The sequence below is a fragment of the Leiobunum rupestre genome, chromosome 6, assembly GCF_980474605.1.
Source record: "Leiobunum rupestre chromosome 6, qqLeiRupe1.1.hap1, whole genome shotgun sequence".
Classification (NCBI taxonomy): domain Eukaryota; kingdom Metazoa; phylum Arthropoda; class Arachnida; order Opiliones; family Sclerosomatidae; genus Leiobunum; species Leiobunum rupestre.
Window position 1 is genome coordinate 5,204,724 of NC_143389.1, and position 25,670 is coordinate 5,230,393.

At 41.1% G+C, this 25,670-nt stretch overlaps 20 non-coding genes across 20 annotated transcripts; all 20 read left to right on the forward strand.

Annotated features, from left to right (window-relative positions):
* The first annotated feature begins 262 nt into the window (after positions 1–262).
* TRNAG-GCC (transfer RNA glycine (anticodon GCC)) lies at positions 263–333 on the forward strand. The gene has a single exon. It is a non-coding gene; the product is annotated as a tRNA-Gly (tRNA).
* Positions 334–468: 135 nt separating this feature from the next.
* Positions 469–539, forward strand: TRNAG-GCC (transfer RNA glycine (anticodon GCC)). Its single transcript has one exon. It is a non-coding gene; the product is annotated as a tRNA-Gly (tRNA).
* A 500-nt stretch (positions 540–1,039) lies between these two features.
* On the forward strand, positions 1,040–1,110 carry TRNAG-GCC (transfer RNA glycine (anticodon GCC)). The gene has a single exon. It is a non-coding gene; the product is annotated as a tRNA-Gly (tRNA).
* A 133-nt stretch (positions 1,111–1,243) lies between these two features.
* On the forward strand, positions 1,244–1,314 carry TRNAG-GCC (transfer RNA glycine (anticodon GCC)). Its single transcript has one exon. It is a non-coding gene; the product is annotated as a tRNA-Gly (tRNA).
* A 135-nt stretch (positions 1,315–1,449) lies between these two features.
* Positions 1,450–1,520, forward strand: TRNAG-GCC (transfer RNA glycine (anticodon GCC)). The gene has a single exon. It is a non-coding gene; the product is annotated as a tRNA-Gly (tRNA).
* Positions 1,521–5,008: 3,488 nt separating this feature from the next.
* On the forward strand, positions 5,009–5,079 carry TRNAG-GCC (transfer RNA glycine (anticodon GCC)). Its single transcript has one exon. It is a non-coding gene; the product is annotated as a tRNA-Gly (tRNA).
* A 2,580-nt stretch (positions 5,080–7,659) lies between these two features.
* Positions 7,660–7,730, forward strand: TRNAG-GCC (transfer RNA glycine (anticodon GCC)). Its single transcript has one exon. It is a non-coding gene; the product is annotated as a tRNA-Gly (tRNA).
* A 3,314-nt stretch (positions 7,731–11,044) lies between these two features.
* Positions 11,045–11,115, forward strand: TRNAG-GCC (transfer RNA glycine (anticodon GCC)). Its single transcript has one exon. It is a non-coding gene; the product is annotated as a tRNA-Gly (tRNA).
* Positions 11,116–13,836: 2,721 nt separating this feature from the next.
* On the forward strand, positions 13,837–13,907 carry TRNAG-GCC (transfer RNA glycine (anticodon GCC)). The gene has a single exon. It is a non-coding gene; the product is annotated as a tRNA-Gly (tRNA).
* A 135-nt stretch (positions 13,908–14,042) lies between these two features.
* TRNAG-GCC (transfer RNA glycine (anticodon GCC)) lies at positions 14,043–14,113 on the forward strand. The gene has a single exon. It is a non-coding gene; the product is annotated as a tRNA-Gly (tRNA).
* A 2,719-nt stretch (positions 14,114–16,832) lies between these two features.
* Positions 16,833–16,903, forward strand: TRNAG-GCC (transfer RNA glycine (anticodon GCC)). Its single transcript has one exon. It is a non-coding gene; the product is annotated as a tRNA-Gly (tRNA).
* Positions 16,904–17,038: 135 nt separating this feature from the next.
* TRNAG-GCC (transfer RNA glycine (anticodon GCC)) lies at positions 17,039–17,109 on the forward strand. The gene has a single exon. It is a non-coding gene; the product is annotated as a tRNA-Gly (tRNA).
* A 681-nt stretch (positions 17,110–17,790) lies between these two features.
* Positions 17,791–17,861, forward strand: TRNAG-GCC (transfer RNA glycine (anticodon GCC)). Its single transcript has one exon. It is a non-coding gene; the product is annotated as a tRNA-Gly (tRNA).
* A 133-nt stretch (positions 17,862–17,994) lies between these two features.
* TRNAG-GCC (transfer RNA glycine (anticodon GCC)) lies at positions 17,995–18,065 on the forward strand. Its single transcript has one exon. It is a non-coding gene; the product is annotated as a tRNA-Gly (tRNA).
* A 135-nt stretch (positions 18,066–18,200) lies between these two features.
* Positions 18,201–18,271, forward strand: TRNAG-GCC (transfer RNA glycine (anticodon GCC)). The gene has a single exon. It is a non-coding gene; the product is annotated as a tRNA-Gly (tRNA).
* A 2,185-nt stretch (positions 18,272–20,456) lies between these two features.
* Positions 20,457–20,527, forward strand: TRNAG-GCC (transfer RNA glycine (anticodon GCC)). Its single transcript has one exon. It is a non-coding gene; the product is annotated as a tRNA-Gly (tRNA).
* Positions 20,528–20,662: 135 nt separating this feature from the next.
* On the forward strand, positions 20,663–20,733 carry TRNAG-GCC (transfer RNA glycine (anticodon GCC)). The gene has a single exon. It is a non-coding gene; the product is annotated as a tRNA-Gly (tRNA).
* A 683-nt stretch (positions 20,734–21,416) lies between these two features.
* On the forward strand, positions 21,417–21,487 carry TRNAG-GCC (transfer RNA glycine (anticodon GCC)). The gene has a single exon. It is a non-coding gene; the product is annotated as a tRNA-Gly (tRNA).
* Positions 21,488–22,896: 1,409 nt separating this feature from the next.
* On the forward strand, positions 22,897–22,967 carry TRNAG-GCC (transfer RNA glycine (anticodon GCC)). The gene has a single exon. It is a non-coding gene; the product is annotated as a tRNA-Gly (tRNA).
* Positions 22,968–24,922: 1,955 nt separating this feature from the next.
* TRNAG-GCC (transfer RNA glycine (anticodon GCC)) lies at positions 24,923–24,993 on the forward strand. The gene has a single exon. It is a non-coding gene; the product is annotated as a tRNA-Gly (tRNA).
* Positions 24,994–25,670: the final 677 nt, after the last annotated feature.

Genomic DNA, 25,670 nt, shown 5'->3' on the forward strand with positions numbered 1-25,670 from the left:
GCGTTTTTTTCTTCCCGTTTTATTACGAACTCGTTTAAAATCATTTTTGTCCTTTTACTAAATATATAACCGCGTAACAAGCGTTGGTGGTTCAGTGGTAGAATACTCGCCTGCCACGCGGGTGACGCATTGGATTCTTACACAAGAAGCTGCTATAACGAAACCGTTAAGATAAAACTCCGCGTTTTTTTCTTCCCGGGGTATTACGAACTCGTTTAAAAATTATTTTTGTCCTTTTACTAAATATATAACCGCGTAACAAGCGTTGGTGGTTCAGTGGTAGAATACTCGCCTGCCACGCGAGTGACCCGGGTCCGATTCCCGGCCAACGCATTGGATTCTTATACAAGAAGCTGCTATAACGAAATCGTTAAGATAAAAAGCCGCGTTTTTTTTTCTTCCCGGGGTATTACGAACTCGTTTAAAAATTATTTTTGTCCTTTTACTAAATATATAACCGCGTAACAAGCGTTGGTGGTTCAGTGGTAGAATACTCGCCTGCCACGCGAGTGACCCGGGTCCGATTCCCGGCCAACGCATTGGATTCTTATACAAGAAGCTGCTATAACGAAATCGTTAAGATAAAAAGCCGCGTTTTTTTTTTCTTCCCGGGGTATTACGAACTCGTTTAAAAATCATTTTTGTCCTTTTACTAAATATATAACCGCGTAACAAGCGTTGGTGGTTCAGTGGTAAAATACTCGCCTGCCACGCGGGTGACGCATTGGATTCTTTCACAAGAAGCTGCTATAACGAAATCGTAAAGCTAAAACTCCGCGTTTTTTTCTTCCCGGGGTATTACGAAGTCGTTTAAAAATCATTTTTGTCCTTTTACTAAATATATAACCGCGTAACAAGCGTTGGTGGTTCAGTGGTAGAATACTCGCCTGCCACGCGGGTGACGCATTGGATTCTTACACAAGAAGCTGCTATAACGAAATCGTTAAGATACAAAGCCGCGTTTTTTTCTTCCCGGGGTATTACGAACTCGTTTAAAAATCATTTTTGTCCTTTTACTAAATATATAACCGCGTAACAAGCGTTGGTGGTTCAGTGGTAGAATACTCGCCTGCCACGCGAGTGACCCGGGTCCGATTCCCGGCCAACGCATTGGATTCTTATACAAGAAGCTGCTATAACGAAATCGTTAAGATAAAACTCCGCGTTTTTTTCTTCCCGGGGTATTACGAACTCGTTTAAAAATTATTTTTGTCCTTTTACTAAATATATAACCGCGTAACAAGCGTTGGTGGTTCAGTGGTAGAATACTCGCCTGCCACGCGAGTGACCCGGGTCCGATTCCCGGCCAACGCATTGGATTCTTATACAAGAAGCTGCTATAACGAAATCGTTAAGATAAAAAGCCGCGTTTTTTTTTCTTCCCGGGGTATTACGAACTCGTTTAAAAATTATTTTTGTCCTTTTACTAAATATATAACCGCGTAACAAGCGTTGGTGGTTCAGTGGTAGAATACTCGCTTGCCACGCGAGTGACCCGGGTCCGATTCCCGGCCAACGCATTGGATTCTTATACAAGAAGCTGCTATAACGAAATCGTTAAGATAAAAAGCCGCGTTTTTTTTCTTCCCGGGGTATTACGTACTCGTTTAAAAATCATTTTTGTCCTTTTACTAAATATATAACCGCGTAACAAGCGTTGGTGGTTCAGTGGTAGAATACTCGCCTGCCACGCGGGTGCCGCATTGGATTCTTACACAAGAAGCTGCTATAACGAAATCGTTAAGATACAAAGCCGCGTTTTTTTCTTCCCGGGTTATTACGAACTCGTTTAAAATCATTTTTGTCCTTTTACTAAATATATAACCGCGTAACAAGCGTTGGTGGTTCAGTGGTAGAATACTCGCCTGCCACGCGGGTGACGCATTGGATTCTTACACAAGAAGCTGCTATAACGAAACCGTTTAGATAAAACTCCGCGTTTTTTTCTTCCCGGGTTATTACGAATTCGTTTAAAAATCATTTTTGTCCTTTTACTAAATATATAACCGCGTAACAAGCGTTGGTGGTTCAGTGGTAGAATACTCGCCTGCCACGCGGGTGCCGCATTGGATTCTTACACAAGAAGCTGCTATAACGAAATCGTTAAGATACAAAGCCACGTTTTTTTCTTCCCGGGGTATTACGAACTCGTTTAAAAATCATTTTTGTCCTTTTACTAAATATATAACCGCGTAACAAGCGTTGGTGGTTCAGTGGTAGAATACTCGCCTGCCACGCGGGTGCCGCATTGGATTCTTACACAAGAAGCTGCTATAACGAAATCGTTAAGAAACAAAGCCGCGTTTTTTTCTTCCCGGGTTATTACGAACTCGTTTAAAATAATTTTTGTCCTTTTACTAAATATATAACCGCGTAACAAGCGTTGGTGGTTCAGTGGTAGAATACTCGCCTGCCACGCGGGTGACGCATTGGATTCTTACACAAGAAGCTGCTATAACGAAACCGTTAAGATAAAACTCCGCGTTTTTTTCTTCCCGGGGTATTACGAACTCGTTTAAAAATTATTTTTGTCCTTTTACTAAATATATAACCGCGTAACAAGCGTTGGTGGTTCAGTGGTAGAATACTCGCCTGCCACGCGGGTGACGCATTGGATTCTTTCACAAGAAGCTGCGATAAAGAAATCGTTAAGATAAAAATCCGCGCTTTTTTTTCTTCCCGGGGTATTACGAACTCGTTTAAAAATTATTTTTGTCCTTTTACTAAATATATAACCGCGTAACAAGCGTTGGTGGTTCAGTGGTAGAATACTTGCCTGCCACGCGAGTGACCCGGGTCCGATTGCCGGCCAACGCATTGGATTCTTATACAAGAAGCTGCTATAACGAAATCGTTAAGATAAAAAGCCGCGTTTTTTTTTCTTCCCGGGGTATTACGAACTCGTTAAAAAATCATTTTTGTCCTTTTACTAAATATATAACCGCGTAACAAGCGTTGGTGGTTCAGTGGTAAAATACTCGCCTGCCACGCGGGTGACGCATTGGATTCTTTCACAAGAAGCTGCTATAACGAAATCGTTAAGATAAAAAGCCGCGTTTTTTTCTTCCCGGGTTATAACGAATTCGTTTAAAAATCATTTTTGTCCTTTTACTAAATATATAACCGCGTTAAAAGCGTTGGTGGTTCAGTGGTAGAATACTCGCCTGCCACGCGGGTGCCGCATTGGATTCTTACACAAGAAGCTGCTATAACGAAATCGTTAAGATACAAAGCCACGTTTTTTTCTTCCCGGGGTATTACGAACTCGTTTAAAAATCATTTTTGTCCTTTTACTAAATATATAACCGCGTAACAAGCGTTAGTGGTTCAGTGGTAAAATACTCGCCTACCACTCGGGTGACGCATTGGATTCTTACACAAGAAGCTGCTATAACGAAATCGTAAAGATAAAAAGCCGCGTTTTTTTTTCTTCCCAGGGTATTACGAACTCGTTTAAAAATCATTTTTGTCCTTTTACTAAATATATAACCGCGTAACAAGCGTTGGTGGTTCAGTGGTAGAATACTCGCCTGCCACGCGGGTGATGCATTGGATTCTTTCACAAGAAGCTGCGATAAAGAAATCGTTAAGATAAAAAGCCGCGTTTTTTTTTCTTCCCGGGGTATTACGATCTCGTTTAAAAATTATTTTTGTCCTTTTACTAAATATATAACCGTGTAACAAGCGTTGGTGGTTCAGTGGTAGAATACTCGCCTGCCACGCGGGTGACCCGGGTCGGATTCCCGGCCAACGCATTGGATTCTTTCACAAGAAGCTGCTATAACGAAATCGTTAAGATAAAAAGCCGCGTTTTTTTTCTTCCCGGGGTATTACGAACTCGTTTAAAAATCATTTTTGTCCTTTTACTAAATATATAACCGCGTAACAAGCGTTGGTGGTTCAGTGGTAAAATACTCGGCAGCCACGCGAGTGACGCATTGGATTCTTTCACAAGAAGCTGCTATAACGAAATCGTTAAGATAAAAAGCCGCGTTTTTTTCTTCCCGGGTTATTACGAATTCGTTTAAAAATCATTTTTGTCCTTTTACTTAATATATAACCACGCAACAAGCGTTGGTGGTTCAGCGGTAGAATACTCGCCTGCCACGCGGGTGACGCATTGGATTCTTACACAAGAAGCTGCTATAACGAAATCGTAAAGATAAAACTCCGCGTTTTTTTCTTCCCGGGGTATTACGAAGTCGTTTAAAAATAATTTTTGTCCTTTTACTAAATATATAACCGCGTAACAAGCGTTGGTGGTTCAGTGGTAGAATACTCGCCTGCCACGCGGGTGACGCATTGGATTCTTTCACAAGAAGCTGCTATAAAGAAATCGTTAAGATAAAAAGCCGCGTTTTTTTTTCTTCCCGGGGTATTACGAACTCGTTTAAAAATCATTTTTGTCCTTTTACTAAATATATAACCACGTAACAAGCGTTGGCGGTTCAGTGGTAGAATACTCGCCTGCCACGCGGGTGACCCGGGTCCGATTCCCGGCCAACGCATTGGATTCTTTCACAAGAAGCTGCTATAACGAAATCGTTAAAATAAAAAGCCGCGGTTTTTTCTTCGCGGGTTATTACGAACTCGTTTAAAAATCATTTTTGTCCTTTTACTAAATATATAACCGCGTAACAAGCGTTGGTGGTTCAGTGGTAAAATACTCGCCTGCCACGCGGGTGACGCATTGGATTCTTTCACAAGAAGCTGCTATAACGAAATCATTAAGATAAAAAGCCGCGTTTTGTTCTTCCCGGGTTATTACGAACTCGTTTAAAAATCATTTTTGTCCTTTTACTAAATATATAACCACGTTACAAGCGTTGGTGGTTCAGTGGTAGAATACTCGCCTGTCACGCGGGTGACGCATTGGATTCTTACACAAGAAGCTGCTATAATGAAATCGTTAAGATAAAAAGCCGCGTTTTTTTTTTCTTCCCGGGGTATTACGAACTTGTTTAAAAATCATTTTTGTCCTTTTACTAAATATATAACCGCGTAACAAGCGTTGGTGTTTCAGTGGTAGAATACTCGCCTGCCACGCGGGTGACCCGGGTTCGATTCCCGGCCAACGCATTGGATTTTTTCGCAAGAAGCTGCTATAACGAAATCGTCAAGATAACAAACCGCGTTTTTTTTTCTTCCCGGGGTATAACGAACTCGTTAAAAAATCATTTTTGTCCTTTTACTAAATATATAACCGCGTAACAAGCGTTGGTGGTTCAGTGGTAGAATACTCGCCTGCCACGCGGGTGACGCATTGGATTCTTACACAAGAAGCTGCTATAACGAAACCGTTAAGATAAAACTCCGCGTTTTTTTCTTCCCGGGGTATTACGAACTCGTTTAAAAATTATTTTTGTCCTTTTACTAAATATATAACCGCGTAACAAGCGTTGGTGGTTCAGTGGTAGAATACTCGCCTGCCACGCGGGTGACGCATTGGATTCTTTCACAAGAAGCTGCGATAAAGAAATCGTTAAGATAAAAATCCGCGCTTTTTTTTCTTCCCGGGGTATTACGAACTCGTTTAAAAATTATTTTTGTCCTTTTACTAAATATATAACCGCGTAACAAGCGTTGGTGGTTCAGTGGTAGAATACTTGCCTGCCACGCGAGTGACCCGGGTCCGATTGCCGGCCAACGCATTGGATTCTTATACAAGAAGCTGCTATAACGAAATCGTTAAGATAAAAAGCCGCGTTTTTTTTTCTTCCCGGGGTATTACGAACTCGTTAAAAAATCATTTTTGTCCTTTTACTAAATATATAACCGCGTAACAAGCGTTGGTGGTTCAGTGGTAAAATACTCGCCTGCCACGCGGGTGACGCATTGGATTCTTTCACAAGAAGCTGCTATAACGAAATCGTTAAGATAAAAAGCCGCGTTTTTTTCTTCCCGGGTTATAACGAATTCGTTTAAAAATCATTTTTGTCCTTTTACTAAATATATAACCGCGTTAAAAGCGTTGGTGGTTCAGTGGTAGAATACTCGCCTGCCACGCGGGTGCCGCATTGGATTCTTACACAAGAAGCTGCTATAACGAAATCGTTAAGATACAAAGCCACGTTTTTTTCTTCCCGGGGTATTACGAACTCGTTTAAAAATCATTTTTGTCCTTTTACTAAATATATAACCGCGTAACAAGCGTTAGTTGTTCAGTGGTAAAATACTCGCCTACCACTCGGGTGACGCATTGGATTCTTACACAAGAAGCTGCTATAACGAAATCGTAAAGATAAAAAGCCGCGTTTTTTTTTCTTCCCAGGGTATTACGAACTCGTTTAAAAATCATTTTTGTCCTTTTACTAAATATATAACCGCGTAACAAGCGTTGGTGGTTCAGTGGTAGAATACTCGCCTGCCACGCGGGTGATGCATTGGATTCTTTCACAAGAAGCTGCGATAAAGAAATCGTTAAGATAAAAAGCCGCGTTTTTTTTTCTTCCCGGGGTATTACGATCTCGTTTAAAAATTATTTTTGTCCTTTTACTAAATATATAACCGTGTAACAAGCGTTGGTGGTTCAGTGGTAGAATACTCGCCTGCCACGCGGGTGACCCGGGTCGGATTCCCGGCCAACGCATTGGATTCTTTCACAAGAAGCTGCTATAACGAAATCGTTAAGATAAAAAGCCGCGTTTTTTTTCTTCCCGGGGTATTACGAACTCGTTTAAAAATCATTTTTGTCCTTTTACTAAATATATAACCGCGTAACAAGCGTTGGTGGTTCAGTGGTAAAATACTCGGCAGCCACGCGAGTGACGCATTGGATTCTTTCACAAGAAGCTGCTATAACGAAATCGTTAAGATAAAAAGCCGCGTTTTTTTCTTCCCGGGTTATTACGAATTCGTTTAAAAATCATTTTTGTCCTTTTACTTAATATATAACCACGCAACAAGCGTTGGTGGTTCAGCGGTAGAATACTCGCCTGCCACGCGGGTGACGCATTGGATTCTTTCACAAGAAGCTGCTATAAAGAAATCGTTAAGATAAAAAGCCGCGTTTTTTTTTCTTCCCGGGGTATTACGAACTCGTTTAAAAATCATTTTTGTCCTTTTACTAAATATATAACCACGTAACAAGCGTTGGCGGTTCAGTGGTAGAATACTCGCCTGCCACGCGGGTGACCCGGGTCCGATTCCCGGCCAACGCATTGGATTCTTTCACAAGAAGCTGCTATAACGAAATCGTTAAAATAAAAAGCCGCGGTTTTTTCTTCGCGGGTTATTACGAACTCGTTTAAAAATCATTTTTGTCCTTTTACTAAATATATAACCGCGTAACAAGCGTTGGTGGTTCAGTGGTAAAATACTCGCCTGCCACGCGGGTGACGCATTGGATTCTTTCACAAGAAGCTGCTATAACGAAATCATTAAGATAAAAAGCCGCGTTTTGTTCTTCCCGGGTTATTACGAACTCGTTTAAAAATCATTTTTGTCCTTTTACTAAATATATAACCACGTTACAAGCGTTGGTGGTTCAGTGGTAGAATACTCGCCTGTCACGCGGGTGACGCATTGGATTCTTACACAAGAAGCTGCTATAATGAAATCGTTAAGATAAAAAGCCGCGTTTTTTTTTCTTCCCGGGGTATTACGAACTTGTTTAAAAATCATTTTTGTCCTTTTACTAAATATATAACCGCGTAACAAGCGTTGGTGTTTCAGTGGTAGAATACTCGCCTGCCACGCGGGTGACCCGGGTTCGATTCCCGGCCAACGCATTGGATTTTTTCGCAAGAAGCTGCTATAACGAAATCGTCAAGATAACAAACCGCGTTTTTTTTTCTTCCCGGGGTATAACGAACTCGTTAAAAAATCATTTTTGTCCTTTTACTAAATATATAACCGCTTAACAAGCGTTGGTGGTTCAGTGGTAGAAAACTCGCCTGCCACGCGGGTGACGCATTGGATTCTTACACAAGAAGCTGCTTTAACGAAATCGTTATGATAAAAAGCCGCGTTTTGTTCTTCCCGGGTTATTACGAACTCGTTTAAAAATCATTTTTGTCCTTTTACTAAATATATAACCACGTTACAAGCGTTGGTGGTTCAGAGGTAGAATACTCGCCTGCTGTGAACCGGGTTCGATTCCCGGCCAACGCATTGGATTCTTTCACCAGAAGCTGCTATAACGAAATCGTCAAGATAAAAAACCGCATTTTTTTTTTCTTCCCGGGGTATAACGAACTCGTTAAAAAATCATTTTTATCCTTTTATATAATATATAACCGCGTAACTAGCGTTGGTGGTTCAGTGGTAAAATACTCGCTTGCCACGCGGGTGACGCATTGGATTCTTTCACAAGAAGCTGCTATAACGAAATCATTAAGATAAAAAGCCGCGTTTTGTTCTTCCCGGGTTATTACGAACTCGTTTAAAAATCATTTTTGTCCTTTTACTAAATATATAACCACGTTACAAGCGTTGGTGGTTCAGTGGTAGAATACTCGCCTGTCACGCGGGTGACGCATTGGATTCTTACACAAGAAGCTGCTATAATGAAATGGTTAACATAAAACTCCGCGTTTTTTTTTTCTTCCCGGGGTATTACGAAGTCGTTTAAAAATCATTTTTGTCCTTTTACTAAATTTATAACCGCGTAACAAGCGTTGGTGGTTCAGTGGTAGAATACTCGCCTGCCACGCGGGTGACGCATTGGATTCTTACACAAGAAGCTGCTATAATGAAATCGTTAAGATAAAACTCCGCGTTTTTTTCTTCCCGGGGTATTACGAACTCGTTTAAAAATCATTTTTGTCCTTTTACTAAATATATAACCGCGTAACAAGCGTTGGTGGTTCAGTGGTAGAATACTCGCCTGCCACGCGGGTGACGCATTGGATTCTTTCACAAGAAGCTGCGATAAAGAAATCGTTACGATAAAAAGCCGCGTTTTTTTTTCTTCCCGGGGTATTACGAACTCGTTTAAAAATCATTTTTGTCCTTTTACTAAATATATAACCACGTAACAAGCGTTGGTGGTTCAGTGGTAGAATACTCGCCTGCCACGCGGGTGCCGCATTGGATTCTTTCACAAGAAGCTGCTATAAAGAAATCGTTAAGATAAAAAGCCGCGGTTTTTTTTCTTCCCGGGGTATTACGAACTTGTTTAAAAATCATTTTTGTCCTTTTACTAAATATATAACCGCGTAACAAGCGTTGGTGTTTCAGTGGTAGAATACTCGCCTGCCACGCGGGTGACCCGGTTTCGATTCCCGGCCAACGCATTGGATTTTTTCGCAAGAAGCTGCTATAACGAAATCGTCAAGATAACAAACCGCGTTTTTTTTCTTCCCGGGGTATAACGAACTCGTTAAAAAATCATTTTTGTCCTTTTACTAAATATATAACCGCGTAACAAGCGTTGGTGGTTCAGTGGTAGAAAACTCGCCTGCCACGCGGGTGACGCATTGGATTCTTACACAAGAAGCTGCTTTAACGAAATCGTTAAGATAAAACTCCGGGTTTTTTTCTTCCCGGGGTATTACGAACTCGTTTAAAAATCATTTTTGTCCTTTTACTAAATTTATAACCGCGTAACAAGCGTTGGTGGTTCAGTGGTAAAATACTCGCCTACCACTCGGGTGACGCATTGGATTCTTACACAAGAAGCTGCTATAACGAAATCGTAAAGATAAAAAGCCGCGTTTTTTTTCTTCCCGGGGTATTACGAACTCGTTTAAAAATCATTTTTGTCCTTTTACTAAATATATAACCACGTTACAAGCGTTGGTGGTTCAGTGGTAGAATACTCGCCTGTCACGCGGGTGACGCATTGGATTCTTACACAAGAAGCTGCTATAATGAAATGGTTAACATAAAACTCCGCGTTTTTTTTTTCTTCCCGGGGTATTACGAAGTCGTTTAAAAATCATTTTTGTCCTTTTACTAAATTTATAACCGCGTAACAAGCGTTGGTGGTTCAGTGGTAGAATACTCGCCTGCCACGCGGGTGCCGCATTGGATTCTTTCACAAGAAGCTGCTATAAAGAAATCGTTAAGATAAAAAGCCGCGGTTTTTTTTCTTCCCGGGGTATTACGAACTTGTTTAAAAATCATTTTTGTCCTTTTACTAAATATATAACCGCGTAACAAGCGTTGGTGTTTCAGTGGTAGAATACTCGCCTGCCACGCGGGTGACCCGGTTTCGATTCCCGGCCAACGCATTGGATTTTTTCGCAAGAAGCTGCTATAACGAAATCGTCAAGATAACAAACCGCGTTTTTTTTCTTCCCGGGGTATAACGAACTCGTTAAAAAATCATTTTTGTCCTTTTACTAAATATATAACCGCGTAACAAGCGTTGGTGGTTCAGTGGTAGAAAACTCGCCTGCCACGCGGGTGACGCATTGGATTCTTACACAAGAAGCTGCTTTAACGAAATCGTTAAGATAAAACTCCGGGTTTTTTTCTTCCCGGGGTATTACGAACTCGTTTAAAAATCATTTTTGTCCTTTTACTAAATATATAACCGCGTAACAAGCGTTGGTGGTTCAGTGGTAAAATACTCGCCTACCACTCGGGTGACGCATTGGATTCTTACACAAGAAGCTGCTATAACGAAATCGTAAAGATAAAAAGCCGCGTTTTTTTTTCTTCCCAGGGTATTACGAACTCGTTTAAAAATCATTTTTGTCCTTTTACTTAATATATAACCGCGTAACAAGCGTTGGTGGTTCAGTGGTAAAATACTCGCCTGCCACTCGGGTGACGCATTGGATTCTTACACAAGAAGCTGCTATAACGAAATCGTAAAGATAAAACTCCGCGTTTTTTTTCTTCCCGGGGCTATTACGAAGTCGTTTAAAAATAATTTTTGTCCTTTTACTAAATATATAACCGCGTAACAAGCGTTGGTGGTTCAGTGGTAGAATACTCGCCTGCCACGCGGGTGACGCATTGGATTCTTTCACAAGAAGCTGCGATAAAGAAATCGTTAAGATAAAAAGCCGCGTTTTTTTTTTCTTCCCGGGGTATTACGATCTCGTTTAAAAATTATTTTTGTCCTTTTACTAAATATATAACCGTGTAACAAGCGTTGGTGGTTCAGTGGTAGAATACTCGCCTGCCACGCGAGTGACCCGGGTCGGATTCCCGGCCAACGCATTGGATTCTTTCACAAGAAGCTGCTATAACGAAATCGTTAAGATAAAAAGCCGCGTTTTTTTTTCTTCCCGGGGTATTACGAACTCGTTTAAAAATCATTTTTGTCCTTTTACTAAATATATAACCGCGTAACAAGCGTTGGTGGTTCAGTGGTAAAATACTCGGCAGCCACGCGAGTGACGCATTGGATTCTTTCACAAGAAGCTGCTATAACGAAATCGTTAAGATAAAAAGCCGCGTTTTTTTCTTCCCGGGTTATTACGAATTCGTTTAAAAATCATTTTTGTCCTTTTACTTAATATATAACCGCGTAACAAGCGTTGGTGGTTCAGCGGTAGAATACTCGCCTGCCACGCGGGTGACGCATTGGATTCTTACACAAGAAGCTGCTATAACGAAATCGTAAAGATAAAAAGCCGCGTTTTTTTTTTCTTCCCGGGGTATTACGAAGTCGTTTAAAAATCATTTTTGTCCTTTTACTAAATTTATAACCGCGTAACAAGCGTTGGTGGTTCAGTGGTAGAATACTCGCCTGCCACGCGGGTGACGCATTGGATTCTTACACAAGAAGCTGCTATAATGAAATCGTTAAGATAAAACTCCGCGTTTTTTTCTTCCCGGGGTATTACGAACTCGTTTAAAAATCATTTTTGTCCTTTTACTAAATATATAACCGCGTAACAAGCGTTGGTGGTTCAGTGGTAAAATACTCGCCTACCACTCGGGTGACGCATTGGATTCTTACACAAGAAGCTGCTATAACGAAATCGTAAAGATAAAAAGCCGCGTTTTTTTTTCTTCCCAGGGTATTACGAACTCGTTTAAAAATCATTTTTGTCCTTTTACTTAATATATAACCGCGTAACAAGCGTTGGTGGTTCAGTGGTAAAATACTCGCCTGCCACTCGGGTGACGCATTGGATTCTTACACAAGAAGCTGCTATAACGAAATCGTAAAGATAAAACTCCGCGTTTTTTTTCTTCCCGGGGCTATTACGAAGTCGTTTAAAAATAATTTTTGTCCTTTTACTAAATATATAACCGCGTAACAAGCGTTGGTGGTTCAGTGGTAGAATACTCGCCTGCCACGCGGGTGACGCATTGGATTCTTTCACAAGAAGCTGCGATAAAGAAATCGTTAAGATAAAAAGCCGCGTTTTTTTTTCTTCCCGGGGTATTACGATCTCGTTTAAAAATTATTTTTGTCCTTTTACTAAATATATAACCGTGTAACAAGCGTTGGTGGTTCAGTGGTAGAATACTCGCCTGCCACGCGGGTGACCCGGGTCGGATTCCCGGCCAACGCATTGGATTCTTTCACAAGAAGCTGCTATAACGAAATCGTTAAGATAAAAAGCCGCGTTTTTTTTTCTTCCCGGGGTATTACGAACTCGTTTAAAAATCATTTTTGTCCTTTTACTAAATATATAACCGCGTAACAAGCGTTGGTGGTTCAGTGGTAAAATACTCGGCAGCCACGCGAGTGACGCATTGGATTCTTTCACAAGAAGCTGCTATAACGAAATCGTTAAGATAAAAAGCCGCGTTTTTTTCTTCCCGGGTTATTACGAATTCGTTTAAAAATCATTTTTGTCCTTTTACTTAATATATAACCGCGTAACAAGCGTTGGTGGTTCAGCGGTAGAATACTCGCCTGCCACGCGGGTGACGCATTGGATTCTTACACAAGAAGCTGCTATAACGAAATCGTAAAGATAAAAAGCCGCGTTTTTTTTTTCTTCCCGGGGTATTACGAAGTCGTTTAAAAATCATTTTTGTCCTTTTACTAAATTTATAACCGCGTAACAAGCGTTGGTGGTTCAGTGGTAGAATACTCGCCTGCCACGCGGGTGACGCATTGGATTCTTACACAAGAAGCTGCTATAATGAAATCGTTAAGATAAAACTCCGCGTTTTTTTCTTCCCGGGGTATTACGAACTCGTTTAAAAATCATTTTTGTCCTTTTACTAAATATATAACCGCGTAACAAGCGTTGGTGGTTCAGAGGTAGAATACTCGCCTGCCACGCGGGTGACGCATTGGATTCTTTCAGAAGAAGCTGCGATAAAGAAATCGTTACGATAAAAAGCCGCGTTTTTTTTTCTTCCTGGGGTATTACGAACTCGTTTAAAAATCATTTTTGTCCTTTTACTAAATATATAACCGCGTAACAAGCGTTGGTGGTTCAGTGGTAAAATACTCGCCTGCCAAGCGGGTGACGCATTGGATTCTTTCACAAGAAGCTGCTATAACGAAATCGTTAAGATAAAAAACCGCGTTTTTTTCTTCCCGGGTTATTACGAATTCGTTTAAAAATCATTTTTGTCCTTTTACTAAATATATAACCGCGTAACAAGCGTTGGTGGTTCAGTGATAGAATACTCGCCTGCCACGCGGGTGCCGCATTGGATTCTTACAAAAGAAGCTGCTATAACGAAATCGTTAAGATACAAAGCCACGTTTTTTTCTTCCCGGGGTATTACGAACTCGTTTAAAAATCATTTTTGTCCTTTTACTAAATATATAACCGCGTAACAAGCGTTGGTGGTTCAGTGGTAGAATACTCGCCTGCCACGCGGGTGACGCATTGGATTCTTACACAAGAAGCTGCTATAACGAAACCGTTAAGATAAAACTCCGCGTTTTTTTCTTCCCGGGGTATTACGAACTCGTTTAAAAATTATTTTTGTCCTTTTACTAAATATATAACCGCGTAACAAGCGTTGGTGGTTCAGTGGTAGAATACTCGCCTGCCACGCGAGTGACCCGGGTCCGATTCCCGGCCAACGCATTGGATTCTTATACAAGAAGCTGCTATAACGAAATCGTTAAGATAAAAAGCCGCGTTTTTTTTTCTTCCCGGGGTATTACGAACTCGTTTAAAAATTATTTTTGTCCTTTTACTAAATATATAACCGCGTAACAAGCGTTGGTGGTTCAGTGGTAGAATACTCGCCTGCCACGCGAGTGACCCGGGTCCGATTCCCGGCCAACGCATTGGATTCTTATACAAGAAGCTGCTATAACGAAATCGTTAAGATAAAAAGCCGCGTTTTTTTTTTCTTCCCGGGGTATTACGAACTCGTTTAAAAATCATTTTTGTCCTTTTACTAAATATATAACCGCGTAACAAGCGTTGGTGGTTCAGTGGTAAAATACTCGCCTGCCACGCGGGTGACGCATTGGATTCTTTCACAAGAAGCTGCTATAACGAAATCGTAAAGCTAAAACTCCGCGTTTTTTTCTTCCCGGGGTATTACGAAGTCGTTTAAAAATCATTTTTGTCCTTTTACTAAATATATAACCGCGTAACAAGCGTTGGTGGTTCAGTGGTAGAATACTCGCCTGCCACGCGGGTGCCGCATTGGATTCTTACACAAGAAGCTGCTATAACGAAATCGTTAAGATACAAAGCCGCGTTTTTTTCTTCCCGGGTTATTACGAACTCGTTTAAAATCATTTTTGTCCTTTTACTAAATATATAACCGCGTAACAAGCGTTGGTGGTTCAGTGGTAGAATACTCGCCTGCCACGCGGGTGCCGCATTGGATTCTTACACAAGAAGCTGCTATAACGAAATCGTTAAGATACAAAGCCACGTTTTTTTCTTCCCGGGGTATTACGAACTCGTTTAAAAATCATTTTTGTCCTTTTACTAAATATATAACCGCGTAACAAGCGTTGGTGGTTCAGTGGTAAAATACTCGCCTACCACTCGGGTGACGCATTGGATTCTTACACAAGAAGCTGCTATAACGAAATCGTAAAGATAAAAAGCCGCGTTTTTTTTTCTTCCCAGGGTATTACGAACTCGTTTAAAAATCATTTTTGTCCTTTTACTTAATATATAACCGCGTAACAAGCGTTGGTGGTTCAGTGGTAAAATACTCGCCTGCCACTCGGGTGACGCATTGGATTCTTACACAAGAAGCTGCTATAACGAAATCGTAAAGATAAAACTCCGCGTTTTTTTTCTTCCCGGGGCTATTACGAAGTCGTTTAAAAATAATTTTTGTCCTTTTACTAAATATATAACCGCGTAACAAGCGTTGGTGGTTCAGTGGTAGAATACTCGCCTGCCACGCGGGTGACGCATTGGATTCTTTCACAAGAAGCTGCGATAAAGAAATCGTTAAGATAAAAAGCCGCGTTTTTTTTTTCTTCCCGGGGTATTACGATCTCGTTTAAAAATTATTTTTGTCCTTTTACTAAATATATAACCGTGTAACAAGCGTTGGTGGTTCAGTGGTAGAATACTCGCCTGCCACGCGGGTGACCCGGGTCGGATTCCCGGCCAACGCATTGGATTCTTTCACAAGAAGCTGCTATAACGAAATCGTTAAGATAAAAAGCCGCGTTTTTTTTTCTTCCCGGGGTATTACGAACTCGTTTAAAAATCATTTTTGTCCTTTTACTAAATATATAACCGCGTAACAAGCGTTGGTGGTTCAGTGGTAAAATACTCGGCAGCCACGCGAGTGACGCATTGGATTCTTTCACAAGAAGCTGCTATAACGAAATCGTTAAGATAAAAAGCCGCGTTTTTTTCTTCCCGGGTTATTACGAATTCGTTTAAAAATCATTTTTGTCCTTTTACTTAATATATAACCGCGTAACAAGCGTTGGTGGTTCAGCGGTAGAATACTCGCCTGCCACGCGGGTGACGCATTGGATTCTTACACAAGAAGCTGCTATAACGAAATCGTAAAGATAAAAAGCCGCGTTTTTTTTTTCTTCCCGGGGTATTACGAAGTCGTTTAAAAATCATTTTTGTCCTTTTACTAAATTTATAACCGCGTAACAAGCGTTGGTGGTTCAGTGGTAGAATACTCGCCTGCCACGCGGGTGACGCATTGGATTCTTACACAAGAAGCTGCTATAATGAAATCGTTAAGATAAAACTCCGCGTTTTTTTCTTCCCGGGGTATTACGAACTCGTTTAAAAATCATTTTTGTCCTTTTACTAAATATATAACCGCGTAACAAGCGTTGGTGGTTCAGAGGTAGAATACTCGCCTGCCACGCGGGTGACGCATTGGATTCTTTCAGAAGAAGCTGCGATAAAGAAATCGTTACGATAAAAAGCCGCGTTTTTTTTTCTTCCTGGGGTATTACGAACTCGTTTAAAAATCATTTTTGTCCTTTTACTAAATATATAACCGCGTAACAAGCGTTGGTGGTTCAGTGGTAAAATACTCGCCTGCCAAGCGGGTGACGCATTGGATTCTTTCACAAGAAGCTGCTATAACGAAATCGTTAAGATAAAAAACCGCGTTTTTTTCTTCCCGGGTTATTACGAATTCGTTTAAAAATCATTTTTGTCCTTTTACTAAATATATAACCGCGTAACAAGCGTTGGTGGTTCAGTGATAGAATACTCGCCTGCCACGCGGGTGCCGCATTGGATTCTTACAAAAGAAGCTGCTATAACGAAATCGTTAAGATACAAAGCCACGTTTTTTTCTTCCCGGGGTATTACGAACTCGTTTAAAAATCATTTTTGTCCTTTTACTAAATATATAACCGCGTAACAAGCGTTGGTGGTTCAGTGGTAGAATACTCGCCTGCCACGCGGGTGACGCATTGGATTCTTACACAAGAAGCTGCTATAACGAAACCGTTAAGATAAAACTCCGCGTTTTTTTCTTCCCGGGGTATTACGAACTCGTTTAAAAATTATTTTTGTCCTTTTACTAAATATATAACCGCGTAACAAGCGTTGGTGGTTCAGTGGTAGAATACTCGCCTGCCACGCGAGTGACCCGGGTCCGATTCCCGGCCAACGCATTGGATTCTTATACAAGAAGCTGCTATAACGAAATCGTTAAGATAAAAAGCCGCGTTTTTTTTTCTTCCCGGGGTATTACGAACTCGTTTAAAAATTATTTTTGTCCTTTTACTAAATATATAACCGCGTAACAAGCGTTGGTGGTTCAGTGGTAGAATACTCGCCTGCCACGCGAGTGACCCGGGTCCGATTCCCGGCCAACGCATTGGATTCTTATACAAGAAGCTGCTATAACGAAATCGTTAAGATAAAAAGCCGCGTTTTTTTTTTCTTCCCGGGGTATTACGAACTCGTTTAAAAATCATTTTTGTCCTTTTACTAAATATATAACCGCGTAACAAGCGTTGGTGGTTCAGTGGTAAAATACTCGCCTGCCACGCGGGTGACGCATTGGATTCTTTCACAAGAAGCTGCTATAACGAAATCGTAAAGCTAAAACTCCGCGTTTTTTTCTTCCCGGGGTATTACGAAGTCGTTTAAAAATCATTTTTGTCCTTTTACTAAATATATAACCGCGTAACAAGCGTTGGTGGTTCAGTGGTAGAATACTCGCCTGCCACGCGGGTGCCGCATTGGATTCTTACACAAGAAGCTGCTATAACGAAATCGTTAAGATACAAAGCCGCGTTTTTTTCTTCCCGGGTTATTACGAACTCGTTTAAAATCATTTTTGTCCTTTTACTAAATATATAACCGCGTAACAAGCGTTGGTGGTTCAGTGGTAGAATACTCGCCTGCCACGCGGGTGCCGCATTGGATTCTTACACAAGAAGCTGCTATAACGAAATCGTTAAGATACAAAGCCACGTTTTTTTCTTCCCGGGGTATTACGAACTCGTTTAAAAATCATTTTTGTCCTTTTACTAAATATATAACCGCGTAACAAGCGTTGGTGGTTCAGTGGTAGAATACTCGCCTGCCACGCGAGTGACCCGGGTCCGATTCCCGGCCAACGCATTGGATTCTTATACAAGAAGCTGCTATAACGAAATCGTTAAGATAAAACTCCGCGTTTTTTTCTTCCCGGGGTATTACGAACTCGTTTAAAAATTCTTTTTGTCCTTTTACTAAATATATAACCGCGTAACAAGCGTTGGTGGTTCAGTGGTAGAATACTCGCCTGCCACGCGAGTGACCCAGGTCCGATTCCCGGCCAACGCATTGGATTCTTATACAAGAAGCTGCTATAACGAAATCGTTAAGATAAAAAGCCGCGTTTTTTTTTCTTCCCGGGGTATTACGAACTCGTTTAAAAATTATTTTTGTCCTTTTACTAAATATATAACCGCGTAACAAGCGTTGGTGGTTCAGTGGTAGAATACTCGCTTGCCACGCGAGTGACCCGGGTCCGATTCCCGGCCAACGCATTGGATTCTTATACAAGAAGCTGCTATAACGAAATCGTTAAGATAAAAAGCCGCGTTTTTTTTTCTTCCCGGGGTATTACGTACTCGTTTAAAAATCATTTTTGTCCTTTTACTAAATATATAACCGCGTAACAAGCGTTGGTGGTTCAGTGGTAAAATACTCGCCTGCCACGCGGGTGACGCATTGGATTCTTTCACAAGAAGCTGCTATAACGAAATCGTAAAGCTAAAACTCCGCGTTTTTTTCTTCCCGGGGTATTACGAAGTCGTTTAAAAATCATTTTTGTCCTTTTACTAAATATATAACCGCGTAACAAGCGTTGGTGGTTCAGTGGTAGAATACTCGCCTGCCACGCGGGTGCCGCATTGGATTCTTACACAAGAAGCTGCTATAACGAAATCGTAAAGATAAAAAGCCGCGTTTTTTTTTCTTCCCGGGGTATTACGAACTCGTTTAAAAATCATTTTTGTCCTTTTACTAAATATATAACCGCGTAACAAGCGTTGGCGGTTCAGTGGTAGAATACTCGCCTGCCACGCGGGTGACCCGGGTCCGATTCCCGGCCAACGCATTGGATTCTTTCACAAGAAGCTGCTATAACGAAATCGTTAAAATAAAAAGCCGCGGTTTTTTCTTCGCGGGTTATTACGAACTCGTTTAAAAATCATTTTTGTCCTTTTACTAAATATATAACCGCGTAACAAGCGTTGGTGGTTCAGTGGTAGAATACACGCCTGCCACGCGGGTTACGCATTGGATTCTTTCACAAGAAGCTGCTATAACGAAATCATTAAGATAAAAAGCCGCGTTTTGTTCTTCCCGGGTTATTACGAACTCGTTTAAAAATCATTTTTGTCCTTTTACTAAATATATAACCACGTCACAAGCGTTGGTGGTTCAGTGGTAGAATACTCGCCTGCCACGCGGGTGCCGCATTGGATTCTTACACAAGAAGCTGCTATAACGAAATCGTAAAGATAAAAAGCCGCGTTTTTTTTTCTTCCCGGGGTATTACGAACTCGTTTAAAAATCATTTTTGTCCTTTTACTAAATATATAACCGCGTAACAAGCGTTGGCGGTTCAGTGGTAGAATACTCGCCTGCCACGCGGGTGACCCGGGTCCGATTCCCGGCCAACGCATTGGATTCTTTCACAAGAAGCTGCTATAACGAAATCGTTAAAATAAAAAGCCGCTGTTTTTTCTTCGCGGGTTATTACGAACTCGTTTAAAAATCATTTTTGTCCTTTTACTAAATATATAACCGCGTAACAAGCGTTGGTGGTTCAGTGGTAGAATACACGCCTGCCACGCGGGTTACGCATTGGATTCTTTCACAAGAAGCTGCTATAACGAAATCATTAAGATAAAACTCCGCGTTTTTTTTCTTCCCGGGGTATTACGAAGTCGTTTAAAAATCATTTTTGTCCTTTTACTAAATTTATAACCGCGTAACAAGCGTTGGTGGTTCAGTGGTAGAATACTCGCCTGCCACGCGGGTGACGCATTGGATTCTTACACAAGAAGCTGCTATAATGAAATCGTTAAGATAAAACTCCGCGTTTTTTTCTTCCCGGGGTATTACGAACTCGTTTAAAAATCATTTTTGTCCTTTTACTAAATATATAACCGCGTAACAAGCGTTGGTGGTTCAGTGGTAAAATACTCGCCTGCCAAGCGGGTGACGCATTGGATTCTTTCACAAGAAGCTGCTATAACGAAATCGTTAAGATAAAAAACCGCGTTTTTTTCTTCCCGGGTTATTACGAATTCGTTTAAAAATCATTTTTGTCCTTTTACTAAATATATAACCGCGTAACAAGCGTTGGTGGTTCAGTGGTAGAATACTCGCCTGCCACGCGGGTGCCGCATTGGATTCTTACACAAGAAACTGCTATAGCGAAATCGTTAAGATACAAAGCCGCGTTTTTTTCTTCCCGTTTTATTACGAACTCGTTTAAAATCATTTTTGTCCTTTTACTAAATATATAACCGCGTAACAAGCGTTGGTGGTTCAGTGGTAGAATACTCGCCTGCCACGCGGGTGACGCATTGGATTCTTACACAAGAAGCTGCTATAACGAAACCGTTAAGATAAAACTCCGCGTTTTTTTCTTCCCGGGGTATTACGAACTCGTTTAAAAATTATTTTTGTCCTTTTACTAAATATATAACCGCGTAACAAGCGTTGGTGGTTCAGTGGTAGAATACTCGCCTGCCACGCGAGTGACCCGGGTCCGATTCCCGGCCAACGCATTGGATTCTTATACAAGAAGCTGCTATAACGAAATCGTTAAGATAAAAAGCCGCGTTTTTTTTTCTTCCCGGGGTATTACGAACTCGTTTAAAAATTATTTTTGTCCTTTTACTAAATATATAACCGCGTAACAAGCGTTGGTGGTTCAGTGGTAGAATACTCGCCTGCCACGCGAGTGACCCGGGTCCGATTCCCGGCCAACGCATTGGATTCTTATACAAGAAGCTGCTATAACGAAATCGTTAAGATAAAAAGCCGCGTTTTTTTTTTCTTCCCGGGGTATTACGAACTCGTTTAAAAATCATTTTTGTCCTTTTACTAAATATATAACCGCGTAACAAGCGTTGGTGGTTCAGTGGTAAAATACTCGCCTGCCACGCGGGTGACGCATTGGATTCTTTCACAAGAAGCTGCTATAACGAAATCGTAAAGCTAAAACTCCGCGTTTTTTTCTTCCCGGGGTATTACGAAGTCGTTTAAAAATCATTTTTGTCCTTTTACTAAATATATAACCGCGTAACAAGCGTTGGTGGTTCAGTGGTAGAATACTCGCCTGCCACGCGGGTGCCGCATTGGATTCTTACACAAGAAGCTGCTATAACGAAATCGTTAAGATACAAAGCCGCGTTTTTTTCTTCCCGGGTTATTACGAACTCGTTTAAAATCATTTTTGTCCTTTTACTAAATATATAACCGCGTAACAAGCGTTGGTGGTTCAGTGGTAGAATACTCGCCTGCCACGCGGGTGACGCATTGGATTCTTACACAAGAAGCTGCTAGAACGATATCGTTATGATAATAAGCCACGTTTTATTTTCTTCCCGGGGTATTACGAACTCGTTTAAAAATTATTTTTGTCCTTTTACTAAATATATAACCGCGTAACAAGCGTTGGTGGTTCAGTGGTAGAATACTCGCTTGCCATGCGAGTGACCCGGGTCCGATTCCCGGCCAACGCATTGGATTCTTATACAAGAAGCTGCTATAACGAAATCGTTAAGATAAAAAGCCGCGTTTTTTTTTCTTCCCGGGGTATTACGTACTCGTTTAAAAATCATTTTTGTCCTTTTACTAAATATATAACCGCGTAACAAGCGTTGGTGGTTCAGTGGTAAAATACTCGCCTGCCACGCGGGTGACGCATTGGATTCTTTCACAAGAAGCTGCTATAACGAAATCGTAAAGCTAAAACTCCGCGTTTTTTTCTTCCCGGGGTATTACGAAGTCGTTTAAAAATCATTTTTGTCCTTTTACTAAATATATAACCGCGTAACAAGCGTTGGTGGTTCAGTGGTAGAATACTCGCCTGCCACGCGGGTGCCGCATTGGATTCTTACACAAGAAGCTGCTATAACGAAATCGTTAAGATACAAAGCCGCGTTTTTTTCTTCCCGGGTTATTACGAACTCGTTTAAAATCATTTTTGTCCTTTTACTAAATATATAACCGCGTAACAAGCGTTGGTGGTTCAGTGGTAGAATACTCGCCTGCCACGCGGGTGACGCATTGGATTCTTACACAAGAAGCTGCTATAACGAAACCGTTTAGATAAAACTCCGCGTTTTTTTCTTCCCGGGTTATTACGAATTCGTTTAAAAATCATTTTTGTCCTTTTACTAAATATATAACCGCGTAACAAGCGTTGGTGGTTCAGTGGTAGAATACTCGCCTGCCACGCGGGTGCCGCATTGGATTCTTACACAAGAAGCTGCTATAACGAAATCGTTAAGATACAAAGCCACGTTTTTTTCTTCCCGGGGTATTACGAACTCGTTTAAAAATCATTTTTGTCCTTTTACTAAATATATAACCGCGTAACAAGCGTTGGTGGTTCAGTGGTAGAATACTCGCCTGCCACGCGGGTGCCGCATTGGATTCTTACACAAGAAGCTGCTATAACGAAATCGTTAAGAAACAAAGCCGCGTTTTTTTCTTCCCGGGTTATTACGAACTCGTTTAAAATAATTTTTGTCCTTTTACTAAATATATAACCGCGTAACAAGCGTTAGTGGTTCAGTGGTAGAATACTCGCCTGCCACGCGGGTGACGCATTGGATTCTTACACAAGAAGCTGCTATAACGAAACCGTTAAGATAAAACTCCGCGTTTTTTTCTTCCCGGGGTATTACGAACTCGTTTAAAAATTATTTTTGTCCTTTAACTAAATATATAACCGCGTAACAAGCGTTGGTGGTTCAGTGGTAGAATACTCGCCTGCCATGCGGGTGACGCATTGGATTCTTTCACAAGAAGCTGCGATAAAGAAATCGTTAAGATAAAAATCCGCGTTTTTTTTTCTTCCCGGGGTATTACGAACTCGTTTAAAAATTATTTTTGTCCTTTTACTAAATATATAACCGCGTAACAAGCGTTGGTGGTTCAGTGGTAGAATACTCGCCTGCCACGCGAGTGACCCGGGTCCGATTGCCGGCCAACGCATTGGATTCTTATACAAGAAGCTGCTATAACGAAATCGTTAAGATAAAAAGCCGCGTTTTTTTTTCTTCCCGGGGTATTACGAACTCGTTAAAAAATCATTTTTGTCCTTTTACTAAATATATAACCGCGTAACAAGCGTTGGTGGTTCAGTGGTAAAATACTCGCCTGCCACGCGGGTGACGCATTGGATTCTTTCACAAGAAGCTGCTATAACGAAATCGTTAAGATAAAAAGCCGCGTTTTTTTCTTCCCGGGTTATAACGAATTCGTTTAAAAATCATTTTTGTCCTTTTACTAAATATATAACCGCGTTAAAAGCGTTGGTGGTTCAGTGGTAGAATACTCGCCTGCCACGCGGGTGCCGCATTGGATTCTTACACAAGAAGCTGCTATAACGAAATCGTTAAGATACAAAGCCACGTTTTTTTCTTCCCGGGGTATTACGAACTCGTTTAAAAATCATTTTTGTCCTTTTACTAAATATATAACCGCGTAACAAGCGTTGGTGGTTCAGTGGTAGAATACTCGCCTGCCACGCGGGTGCCGCATTGGATTCTTACACAAGAAGCTGCTATAACGAAATCGTTAAGATACAAAGCCACGTTTTTTTCTTCCCGGGGTATTACGAACTCGTTTAAAAATCATTTTTGTCCTTTTACTAAATATATAACCGCGTAACAAGCGTTGGTGGTTCAGTGGTAAAATACTCGCCTGCCACGCGGGTGACGCATTGGATTCTTTCACAAGAAGCTGCTATAACGAAATCGTAAAGCTAAAACTCCGCGTTTTTTTCTTCCCGGGGTATTACGAAGTCGTTTAAAAATCATTTTTGTCCTTTTACTAAATATATAACCGCGTAACAAGCGTTGGTGGTTCAGTGGTAGAATACTCGCCTGCCACGCGGGTGCCGCATTGGATTCTTACACAAGAAGCTGCTATAACGAAATCGTTAAGATACAAAGCCGCGTTTTTTTCTTCCCGGGTTATTACGAACTCGTTTAAAATCATTTTTGTCCTTTTACTAAATATATAACCGCGTAACAAGCGTTGGTGGTTCAGTGGTAGAATACTCGCCTGCCACGCGGGTGACGCATTGGATTCTTACACAAGAAGCTGCTATAACGAAACCGTTTAGATAAAACTCCGCGTTTTTTTCTTCCCGGGTTATTACGAATTCGTTTAAAAATCATTTTTGTCCTTTTACTAAATATATAACCGCGTAACAAGCGTTGGTGGTTCAGTGGTAGAATACTCGCCTGCCACGCGGGTGCCGCATTGGATTCTTACACAAGAAGCTGCTATAACGAAATCGTTAAGATACAAAGCCACGTTTTTTTCTTCCCGGGGTATTACGAACTCGTTTAAAAATCATTTTTGTCCTTTTACTAAATATATAACCGCGTAACAAGCGTTGGTGGTTCAGTGGTAGAATACTCGCCTGCCACGCGGGTGCCGCATTGGATTCTTACACAAGAAGCTGCTATAACGAAATCGTTAAGAAACAAAGCCGCGTTTTTTTCTTCCCGGGTTATTACGAACTCGTTTAAAATAATTTTTGTCCTTTTACTAAATATATAACCGCGTAACAAGCGTTAGTGGTTCAGTGGTAGAATACTCGCCTGCCACGCGGGTGACGCATTGGATTCTTACACAAGAAGCTGCTATAACGAAACCGTTAAGATAAAACTCCGCGTTTTTTTCTTCCCGGGGTATTACGAACTCGTTTAAAAATTATTTTTGTCCTTTAACTAAATATATAACCGCGTAACAAGCGTTGGTGGTTCAGTGGTAGAATACTCGCCTGCCATGCGGGTGACGCATTGGATTCTTTCACAAGAAGCTGCGATAAAGAAATCGTTAAGATAAAAATCCGCGTTTTTTTTTCTTCCCGGGGTATTACGAACTCGTTTAAAAATTATTTTTGTCCTTTTACTAAATATATAACCGCGTAACAAGCGTTGGTGGTTCAGTGGTAGAATACTCGCCTGCCACGCGAGTGACCCGGGTCCGATTGCCGGCCAACGCATTGGATTCTTATACAAGAAGCTGCTATAACGAAATCGTTAAGATAAAAAGCCGCGTTTTTTTTTCTTCCCGGGGTATTACGAACTCGTTAAAAAATCATTTTTGTCCTTTTACTAAATATATAACCGCGTAACAAGCGTTGGTGGTTCAGTGGTAAAATACTCGCCTGCCACGCGGGTGACGCATTGGATTCTTTCACAAGAAGCTGCTATAACGAAATCGTTAAGATAAAAAGCCGCGTTTTTTTCTTCCCGGGTTATAACGAATTCGTTTAAAAATCATTTTTGTCCTTTTACTAAATATATAACCGCGTTAAAAGCGTTGGTGGTTCAGTGGTAGAATACTCGCCTGCCACGCGGGTGCCGCATTGGATTCTTACACAAGAAGCTGCTATAACGAAATCGTTAAGATACAAAGCCACGTTTTTTTCTTCCCGGGGTATTACGAACTCGTTTAAAAATCATTTTTGTCCTTTTACTAAATATATAACCGCGTAACAAGCGTTGGTGGTTCAGTGGTAGAATACTCGCCTGCCACGCGGGTGCCGCATTGGATTCTTACACAAGAAGCTGCTATAACGAAATCGTTAAGAAACAAAGCCGCGTTTTTTTCTTCCCGGGTTATTACGAACTCGTTTAAAATAATTTTTGTCCTTTTACTAAATATATAACCGCGTAA